We start from the raw sequence: 12087 nt of genomic DNA, 5'->3' as shown, positions 1-12087 counted from the left end.
TTAGAATAGACAAAGTCGATCCAGGCATTTGATCTCTAAAAAATGATACTCAATCTCTTAGACCATTTTACTACATTACATTTGATACGTTGTACTTGCGTTTACACCAAAAATTTTGGACAGTCGATGATCTAATAGCCGAATTTAATTTTGAAGATAATGAACTCAATATTTGAATATTGAGATTTTGGAAACAAAGGAGTTACATTGTTTTTAAACTTTAATGTCTCATACCTATTTTGGATTTAGTTGATGTTTCATTTTGGACTATTTTCAAATAAAAAAAATGAACCAACTTATTTATAAATATAGTAAAATATCATTGTCTATCAATGATAAATCACCGCAATAGGTATCTATCGCAGTCTATCAGCATCTATTTAGTGTTAGTGATAAGATGTATATCGCAGTCTATCACCATCTATCACTAATAGGCAGTGACATTTTGCTATACTTGAAAATATTTTCAGCAATTTTAGCATTTAAAATAATTACCCGTTCATTTTCTTGATAAATTTTGAACTTTGGTGTTAGCTTATGCCTTCTGTATTTATTTGGAGTTATTTTTGTCCCTTTTTGTAATAATTTAGTTTTTAAAAATTATGTCCACTTCCTTCCAATTTTTTACAATGGTATTCATATTTCCTAAGTAAAATAGTTGAATTTTTAGCAAAATTTCAAAAACAAAAAAATAGTTTAAAAATTACTTTTTTAAAATTTTGAAAACTTTACTTATTTCAAAATTGATAGAAAATAAATAATAAAATAATAAATTTAGAGGTGAAAGTGGGTATTTATGGACATAACTTTAAGAAACAAAAATCAAAAAATCAAATGATTACCAAATGAGTTAACAACTTTGACAGATACGATCATTACTCAAGTCATTGTCGTTTCTAATTGGAAAAACAACAATGCAAAAATATTAAAACATAAAATATTTGAGTAATTAAAAGAAAGAGAAAATTTTTTGGGAAGATGTAAACATTGATTCTAAATGCATAAATGAATTAGATACAACACTCCATAAAAGATGAGACAGGCACACATGTGTAGTTGTTTATTATAAAAATTTATGAAATAATTGTTTGGAAAAAAAATTAAGAAAGAAACCAAAGGAAGAAAATACAAATAGTTGAGATGTGTGATATGAGATTATGGATGTGGTATGGCGGACAGAGGGAAGTGGAAAGAAAAACTTATGAGAAAATTCAAATTCTTGCTCTCCCTTTTTAACCCTAAAGTTTTAAAGAAAGTGTGCGTTTGATTCCTCCGTTGTCAAGATATACATTTTTAGTCTTCGAGTAAACCTATTTTTAAAAACTCGAGACTATAAAGATATATTTTGAAAATTTAGGGATCAACGACAGTTATTCTAAAAAAAAATAGAGACTAAATAGTCATATTTTGAAAACTCAACAACCAAACCGTCATATTTTTCAAAACTTAAGGACTAAAAAGGTCATTTTTCCTAATTACCAATATAAATGAATCAATAATATAATATATTATTCTCTATGTTAATGGTGAGTTTCCATTGTAAACCCAATGGTCATTAACCACAACCTCAAAGTCATAGGAAATTTCTAGTATTAGGTAGTATGGAAAATTTTTCATACTACCTCCTTTTATTGTTTGCCATATAAAGAGCTTTTAGTAATCATGTGGGGTCCACGTAATAAAGATTTAATAAATTAATAAATCACTAAATGACGTGTCAAATAATTAATGGAGGTAAAATGTACTACAATAGAATAGAAATTTCCCTAAAGTCACTTAAATTATTATCGAGTTTGTGAATGGCACTGTATTTTATTTGAGTGCCCTCTTGAATGTTGCTTTCTCCCCTCTTATATAGAGGTGGGTTTTTCAACTTAAGGAAAGTTCGAACTCACTAATATCCCGACTTATGATCTTGATACAAGTAAAAAGTCGTCTTAATCATGTCACAAGGACTTCAAGATGGAATCGAGGATTTCTTTACTCATACTAGATCTCATCGAGATTCTTGAAATGCTTTTAGTTAGATTAGCAATGGTTGCAACAAATTTTAAGTCCCAAAGGGTCAGCCTTCTTTGATGGAGTAGACTATAGAAAATAACAAGGTATTTAAGTGGGTTTTATTGGGTTTTTGGTGAATTTAAAAGTCTAATGGCATTCTTGTAATTATGAGCAGTGGCATTTTGATAATTATTCCTATCTTCTCCAAAATAGGGTAGAATTTCGTGTGTCTCTTTTTGGGCTGAAAAAAGAGAGCAGCCGCCTGGGGAGATTGGTAGCCGTCTAGATAAAGGGAGAGCCGAAAGCCGTCTGAGGGTTGAAATCTTCGGGCAACAGCCGCCTGGAGAAAAACGACGCAACCGACTGAACAAAAAACGGGAGAGGCCGTCGGTTTCTTCGAGGAAGAAAACAGAGAGTCGTGCAGTCGGCTCCGTTTTTTTGCGTGGGTGCACCGGTCAGCTCCGATTTAGCGCGTGGATGCGCCGGTCAGTTCTAGTTTAGCGCGTGGGTTCGCTACAGATCTGGGTTTGGTGCTTTCGTCGGTCAGAGGTGGGAAGCACACTGTTTTTTACTGTTTTGCAGCAACTTGTTCTCAATTTTCGGAGGTGACGTTGTGTGTGGATCTCTCGGTATCAGTGGATATTGAAATCACAAATTGGTGATTTTATTGATTATCTGTAATTTATAAATTCCTTTATTGCTCATTAATAAAATAATTCAAGCTGGTTCTCAAAGTGGATGTAGACCAAACTGGTCGAACCACTATATATCTTGGTGTTCTTTACTGCTTTCGATTTATTTCTGCTGATTATTTGCGTTCTGTTTGGCCATCTAAGTTAGGTTCTGAAACTACCAGAGCTCACAAGTGGTATCAGAGCTCCGGTTGATCCAAGGAGGGTGTGTGGTAGTGTGTGTTGGCATATTCTTTGTTCAGGGATATTTTTGTTGGGTTTAATTTGAAAAAGATTAGGGCTATTATGGTACAACAAAAGGTAGCCAAAATCTCAGAAGAAAATAACCTTCCACCAATAATTACAGAAGCTGAAAAAAGGATATAGATGAGATGGTCTATTCGACGATAATTCTGTATCTGTCAGATGGAGTGCTTAGGCTAGTAGGTGAAGTCACTACTATAGTGGAGTTGTGGAAGAAATTAGAAAGTCTTTATTTGACTGAGTCCTTACCAAATAAATTATATCTAAAGGAGAAATTCTTTGGATATAAGATGGACTCAAGTAAAGGCTTAGAAGAGAACCTAGATGAATTCCAGAAGATTATAGTTGATCTCAATAACATCGGTGAGAAGATGTCGGATGAAAATCAAGCAGTTATTCTTCTAATTTCTTAATCGTATCGAGAAGTTAAGGCAACTATTAAATATGGACGGGATTCATTGTCCATGGATATAGTGTTGGATATCTTGAGAATGAGAAAAGGAACTCAAGAATGGAGAGTTACTCATGGTCAGAGGCAGAAGTGAGAAAAAGAACGGAAAAGGATAAAAGTCGAGATCCAGGTCAAAATCAAAGGGAAAAACTAAAAAGTGTTTCCTATATCATAAAGAAGGACACGAATAAGAGTAAGGAAGCATCAGGTAGAAAGCATGCAGGGGATTCTAGTGCAGCAAATGTTACTGATGGTTATGATTCAGCAGAGGTTTTGATGGTGTCCAACTGGGACATTCAGAATGCTTGGATCATGGATTCAGAGTGCACGTTTCACATGACTCCTAATCGAGATTTCTTAATTGACTTTCAGGAAAATGATGGGGGATCAATTTTGCTTGGTGATAATGGTGCTTGTGATGTAAAAGGAATTAGGTCAGTTCGAATTGCAACACATGATGGTATGATCAGAATTCTTACGAATGTAAGGTATGTTCCAGAACTCAGACGAAATCTAATTTCTCTGGAAAAATTAGATAGAACAGGTTATTCCTATAAAGCTGAGAATGGAGTTCTGAAGGTTATCAAGGGTTCTTTTGTTAAGCTGAAGAGGACCTTGAGGAATGGTCTTTATGTGTTAGAGGGTATTGCAGTTTCAGGTAGTACTGTTGTTGCATCTGGGAAAGAAACAGATAAACCTATGTTATGGCATAACAGACTAGCTCATGTGAGTGAAAGAGGTCTTCAAGCTCTTTCATAACAAAGTTTGCTTAGAGGAGTTAAAGACATTGAACTCCTATTTTGTGAACATTGCATAATGAGAAAGTCTACCAGAGTGAAGTTTGGGAAAGGGGTGCATTCTACCAAAGGAATTTTGGATTATGTTCATTTAGATTTGTGGGGTTCTACAAAGGTACCTTCTATGGGAGGTTCGAGATACTTTATGTCGATCATTGATGACTTTTTGTATCCACTGAAACAGAAGGATGAAGCTTTTGGGAAATTTCTTGAATGGAAAAAGCAGGTTGAGAACCAGACAGACATGAAGGTAAAGTATCGGAGGACAGACAATGGTTTAGAATTTGTGAATAAAAAATTTGATAAATTTTGCAAATCTGAGGGAATTACGAGGCATTTCACTGTTACGTACACTCCATAGCAGAATGGTTTAGCTAAGAGGTTCAACAGAACAATTATGGAGTGTACAAGATGTCTTTTTACACATGTTTCATTACCCTTGAAGTTTTGAGGGAAGTTGCCCAAACAGCCTGTTATCTTATTATTAATAGGAGTCCATCTTCTGCTTTAGGCCTAAAGACTCCTTAGGAGATATAGATAGGAAAAGCTCCAAGCTTAGATCATCTTAGAGTGTTTGGATATTCAGCATACGCTTATGTTAAGGAAGGGAAGCTAAATAAGAGGGCACTGAAATGTATGTTTATTGGCTATCCTCAGGGTGTTAAAGGATATAAAATTTGGTGCTTGGAAGAAGGCAGAAATAAATACATTATCAGTAAAGATGTGACCTTTAATGAAATCGAGATGCCATTCCATGTCAAAGAACAGCAGAAACAGCAGACAGTTGATTAGGTTGAGGTAGAGGTTAGAATTGATTCCAAAGCACAACCATCAGTTAGTTCAGGTGATTCCAGTGATTAGTCATCCAGTTCTAATGGTAGACAGCCTCAACTGCAGAGGACTTTGATTGATGAGGGAGCTTTTGGTGAAGAAAGCTCAAGTAGTAGTGACTTACAGAACTATCAGCTTACACGTGACAGGCCTCAGCAGGTGAGGCAAGCTCCTACGAGGTATGGTTATGCTGATTTAGTTGCTTATGCTCTTACTTGTGCAGCTGACAGTATTGAAGAAGAACCTCTTACTTTTGAAGAGGCTATTGTATCTGATTCGAAGGAAAAATGGAAGGATGCTATGGAAGTAGAGTTGTTCTCGTTGCAGAAGAATCAGACATGGTCATTGGTTCTAAAGCTTCCTAATCAGAAACTCATTCAGTCAAAGTGGATTTATAAAATCAAGCCAGGTATAGAAGGTGATAGCAAGCCTAGGTATAAGACTGAACTGGTAGCCAAAGGCTACACTCAAAAGGAGGGAGTTGACTTTCATGAGATTTTCTCTCTGGTGGTGAGGCATTCGTCCATTCGATTAATTTTATCTATTGTTATTCACTTTGATATGTTTGTTGAATAGATGGACGTCACCACAGCTTTCCTTCATGGTGAATTGGAGGAAGTGATCTACATGGCTCAACCTAAAGGCTATGAAGTAAAAGAAAAGGAAGACATGGTTTGTTGTCTTCACAGGTTCATCTATGGATTGAAACAATTGCCCAGACAATGGTATATCAGGTTTGACACCTTTATTCTGAAGCAGGGGTTTCACAATAGCTCATATGATGTCTGCATGTACTGGAAACTATCTCAGAAAGGTACATGTACTTTTCTACTTCTGTATGTAGATGATACGATTCTGGTGTCTAAGGATTATTCTGAAATATGTGATCTCAAGAAATGATTGAGTAATAAATTTGAGATGAAAGATTTAGGTGAACTGAAAAGGATCCTAGGCATGGATGTGAAAAGAGATAAGGAGAATTGTTAACCATTTCGCAGGAGAGTTATGTGCATAAATTGCTTGAGAAATATAATATGTCTGGTTGTAAGGCAGTTTTGACACCCTTAGCATCTCATTTTAAGCTTTCTTCGTCTCATTGTCCTGTTACTAAACAAGAAAGGATAAATGCTGTTGGAAGTATTATGTATTTGATGATTTGTACTAGGCCTGACTTGGTGCAGTTAAATAAGTGCTTCGATATTTGAAAGGTAGTGTCAGTGTATCATTGTGTTTTTCGTTTGTTTGGTAATGTGGTCAGTTGGAAGGTTGCTCTACAGTCAGTTGTTGCCTTGTCTACTACTGAGTCAGAGTATATTTTAGTGGGTGTCATTCCTATTGTCCGTTGTGATGTCATACAAATATAACTTCATATATTTCACTATTATCATATTACAATTTGGTGCTTGTTTGATGGAGAATCTAAAAACAGTATCGTGACAATAAAGGTTTCATTGAAAATAGAGCTGTATTTCATATTTTCAAATAAGCGTTTGGTGAAAATTTTAGAAACTGCATTCTAATTAAAATAATTATTTTTAAAGTATTTGACACTATTTATAAATCTTCAAATTAGTGGTAGTTACCCATTAAAATGTAAGTTGACTACAAACTATTATTAATTTATTTAAGAACACGTTTTATATTTTAAAAAAATGGGGCAATTGTAACTTTAATGAAAAAATAAATTGAAAATTGAATGTGTGTCCTTAGGTTTTGCTTTTTTGCAAACATGACAAAAAACTTTCACCTAAAAACTTGATTGTGATATGATGTTTACGTGATTGTTATGTGATTATTATGTTATTGTTATGTGATTACCACCTGTAATTACAAAAAAATTGAAGTCAAGTATTTGATTTTTTAAAATATATTTGTCATACAATGTAATTTTCCTTAAAAATTGTATAATGATTATTTTGTAATATTATATAATTTAGAATTACATAATACATATTTTAATTTATAAACAATTCACTGAGTTTATAACATGATGTACTATATTATAAACATTTTATCTTTATTTAACATAATGTTGCATTTTAAATTTTAAAATTCAAAATCTCAATCTACAATGATGTTTGAAGAAATTGCAATCTTTAGACGATAGGATTAGAAAAAGAGAAGCACTCGAGGACAAGTTTAAAAACACTATTAGATTTAGAATTGTTATTTGACATCAACTCCAAAACGTCATGGTTAAAAATGATGATAAAAGCACAAACAAACGTAAGAAATTAAATACGCGTACGAGCAACCAAGGTTGGCGATCGGGTGAGAATGGTCATCACAAGCTAGCTGAGATGATGAAATTCAAGGGTTGCTGACCGAATGGGGGTAGGCATGAGATTGAGGAGGAGAGAGATTTAAAGAAAAGGCAGCGGCTAACTAAAAGAAGAAAAAAAAAAAAAAGAGATTTATGGATTTTTGTTATTTTATTTTATTTAGATGGTTGAATAATATACATTATTTTGAAAAACTGAAAACCACCCATATTTGATCTTGAAGATGTATAATAGAGTTACATCTCCTTTAAACATTTTATTGATTTAAATTCTGTTAAAATTTATTAGATTCTAAAAGGAAATCTAAAGTATAAAATTCTATTAAAATTTATGCTGACAGCATGGGTTTCAAAAAAAAAAAAAATCTAATTTTTCTTTTAATTCTCTTATATATATATACTGTGATCTTTTTCTATCTCAAATTCAAAATTTACAAATTTGAAACTTTTATCAATGTAAATTCAAAAATTTCAAATCCAAAAACTTCAACCGTGATAAGAAAATGTATAAAAAAAAATTGAAAAGAATTACATGAAACTGAATCAAATCCAAAGAAGGTTACAACATGATAAGAAAATATATAAACAATTTCACGAAAAATAAAATCAAATTTGATTAACAAATGATATATTTGAATATATATTGGTGGAGAAAAATCAGGATGATATTAAAAATTTTGTTATAATTCAAAATCACAAAAATGATGGCTTATAACTTCACATTACAATTTGTAAATGTATTCTGTTATAACTAAGAATTAAAAACAATGTTGGTTAAAACCTCACAATTTTACATTAAATTATAATATATGTCGGTAAAAATCTCATAACTATGCATTAGAATTGCACTTATTTGTATATGTAAATTAGTTAAATCTTTTTTTTCTTAACGAGGCACATATATTTTTTTAATAAATAAAAAACTGAATCTAAAAATAATATATGCATCTCAAAATATTTTTTAAAATTAATAATTATAATATATCATGGATAAAATGTGAAAATTTTAAAAATATGAAAAAAATTACAATTAGTTTGATAACAAAATGTATAGAATAATGAAAAAGATTAAAATACAATTTAATGTGGCCACAAACATTTGAAATAGTTGTTGATTAGTAAGATAAAAAAGAATTGATACTAAAAGGCAAATTCAAATTTAAAAATGAGGGAGAAAAATAAGGAAGAAGTTGGTTTATTTTGAATCAATTTGAAAAATAGTTATCGAAATCTAATTTGATAATAAAATATAAATTTGAATTTAAGAAGGGGCAAACAAAATTTGAAATGGTGCTCATTTTTTGTTTTGACAAATCTATTAATTTATAATATGTTATTATATCATATTTTTATCTCAGTTATTAATCAATCTCTCACTTTGATATGGATTAATTCTGAACATTTTTCACAAAGTGGTTAAATCAAATCATCATCATCCCTAAATCTTTTAGGTTGAAATCTCACAACCAACAATTCCAATTACATGGTATTTCTATTGAGAATTGATACATGATCTCATAATCGAAAATTCCATTTACATTGAAAATTGATACATGATATAGCAATTACCACAGTAATCTAAAAAGCAATTATCCGACCATACTAAGGGCAATTTGGAAATTAAAAAAATATATATGTCATGTGTATAGCACGCTTTTTCCAAAAATATTATTAATTCTGTTTTTTTTTTTTTTGACAAAAATCAAGAGGACACTCCATTTTGCTATTTCCTCCGATTTCTTAAAAAAAAAAAATACTATTTTGGTCTATGTTTTTAAGAGTTTATTTAATTTTGGTTGTCATACTTTAAAATGTTCGATTTTAATTTTGTTTCTATATACCCTTAATAAATCTTGAATTTAGTCCTCTCAAAAGTAATTATGATTGAAGTTTGACTAATAATAATAATAGTTTTCATGCAACTAAGTAATATGTGAATATGTTTTCAAAATTTATAGTAAACACACTCATAAATAAAACAATTTTTTTAAAAAAAAAAAAATCTAACAATAAATTAATTAGTAGTACGGACTAAATTTAAGATTTATTGAAAATATAAAAAATCAAAATTAAATATTTAAAAATATAATGACTAAAATTAAACCAATATCCAAATACTATACCTAAAAACAGTATTTAGAACCAGAAAAGAAAGAGAGAGAGGGTAACAATTATCAAAAATTGATGTTTGACCTCAATTACAATTTGCATTATTTTAAAAGGCATTAATGTAATTAGATAATGTCCTTTTTTCATTATTTTAAAAGACTTTTGCTTTACCCAAAATTGACATTTTCAATATAATAAAATTGAAAAGGAAAGAGAAGAAATAAGGTTTGCTTTTTTGTTATATGCACAAAACATTGACTCTTACTTCATTTTATTTACATTTGAAGTCTTTGTATAAACACACTATTAAGTGAAACCTTCCCTCTACATTTTCCCTTCATAAAATCAATTTGAAGGGGGTCTCATTCGAAAAAATAGTTGCAGATTCGTCAACATAATATTCAAATCATATAATATTATCAAAATAATCATAACTAAACTGACGTATGGATGTGTTACTGACCAAAATGTTTATGGTTTGAATTCCTCCACTCCCTATTGTACCAAAGCAATTATATAACATTGACTATTAAGTACAATAAACTACTAGGGGGCGTTTGAGCCCCCTATTTCGAGTTGGGCAGGTGGGCTATTATAGCCCACTCAACATTTAGTTGGAGTCCAAATCCCACTTAACCCACACTTAACCAATATACCACTGTTCTAGCACTCTCCCGTATTGCTTACTCCGATTATTTTACTCATTTGTATTATTTGTTTATATTGTTTCCTCCATCTCGTTTCATTCTATCTCTTCTCCTTAGTTCTTTTCTCCTTGAGGTTTCGCCATGGTTCCTGTTTTGCTTCATTCCCGATGGGTTTTGGAGCTTCTTCTTCTCTGTTCCCATTTAACCCACACTTAACCCATAGACCACTGTTATGCACTCCCCCCTTTTTCTTACTCTGATTATTTTGCTCGTTTGTATTATTTTCTATGTCTCGTTTCCTTCCATCTTTACTCCATAGGGCTTTTCCATTGTTACCTATGAACGTTTCCTTCCATCGACTGGCATTGTTGTTCGCTTTGGTCGGATTTGAAGAAATCCTTAGCAGATCTAGACTACGGTATGATTGGTAGTCTAGATCTGTGTTTTTCTCTAGATCCATAACCCTTTCTTTCGGCTTCCACTTTCATCTTGTTGTTCCGAATGCCACTCTCATTCCTCTTTTATCTTGCTACTCCAAACAAATGATTCCCCTTGCCGCTTCTTTCGATTCTCCAATCTTTTGTATTGTCCCTCCTATCTATCTGAGTCTGAAATCCAACAACCATGTTAGAGCTTAGATCTTGTTTAGTAGGGGATGGAGATCCTCATTTGGAGTATGGTAGGAGATGGAGGATGGAGTTCGGATCTTGGTAGTGTTACCAGATCAAATGGTAAGTCTTCTTTCTCTTCACTAGCCGATGATGAGTCATTGTAAATTTTTCCCTTCATTTTTTTGACAATTGTAAGCTTATTCTTTTACACATCTTTTCAGCTTACTCCGATTAGTTTGCTCTATGCTTGATTTCAGTGTTCGGATCTTGGTCTTTGATTATCGGTCACTGTATAAACATTGATTATAATTGTATTTATATTTTTCTTTACCTGTTCTTGGTCTCTGATTATCGATCCCTATTCATTTTTTGTCACTGTATAAATATTGATTACAATGCTATTTCCATGATGTGATTCTTTTTCTTAGTCTCTGATTATAGGTCAAAAGTATGTTATCTTCTTGGTCTTTGATTATCGGTCTCTTACTTCTTTCTTTATCTGTTTACTCTTGGTCTCTGCTACGATTTCAATGACTATTATAAATATTTATTACAATGTTATTTCCATGATGTGATTCTCTTTCATGGCAGGGCGTATGCATGAAGGTGCTCCTACTGGTGATTCACATGAACATAACTTGTCACGGGATGAGTTTCATGGAACCCCAACTAATTTTGGTTCTGAAGGAGGCAATTCATCAAGGGGTAGTAAGGGAAAGCGTTCTGGATATCAGTTTGAGTTGGCTGAGGTTCTTAAGAATGCACTGGACTTTGCAAATGACCAATTGAAGTTGATTGCTGAATGGCCAAAAGAGCAACGTGCAACAGAGGTTAAGCTACTTGCCAGAACTGCAAAGCCAACAAAAGTTGAAACTTATGAATACCATATTCCGCAATGTGCATAATACCCAGAGTTTTTTTTGTCTCTTCCAGCGGATATGAAATTGGAGTATTGCGAGCTTCTTCTTCTAGACAACGCTTAACCAACTATTTTCATCGTCTACTTTTCCATGTTTAATTTGGACATATCTAAATTATGGCTTGTACTTTATAATATTTTTTATGTTTCACTCCTTACTATTTTATGGACATGAATGTGATTTGGTTTTCTTTTTTTGTTGTTTGTGAAATTTCTCTATCTCTACATGCATTAATGTGTTGGGCAATGATTAATATTCTTTGAAGAGAATAGAATTGTATTTGTTGCATGCTCACAAAGTTTGATACGTCAAAGAATGTTAAAATTGGTAGAATAAGGACAATGCAACGTTCAACACATTTTATACAAATTGGTGGTACAAACAATTTTATTTAGGTTCGTGAAAATATGAAATTTCATTTTAATTTTTTTCCTTTGATATAAGAAAAAATAGAATCAATTGTGATATATACTAAGATAACATGCATTTATTTACATACTGTTA

This window comes from Benincasa hispida, chromosome 7, assembly GCF_027475165.1.
Source record: "Benincasa hispida cultivar pf3 chromosome 7, pf3_genome.v1.1, whole genome shotgun sequence".
In the NCBI taxonomy this organism is placed as follows: Eukaryota; Viridiplantae; Streptophyta; class Magnoliopsida; order Cucurbitales; family Cucurbitaceae; genus Benincasa; species Benincasa hispida.
This window is presented reverse-complemented; position numbering follows the sequence as displayed.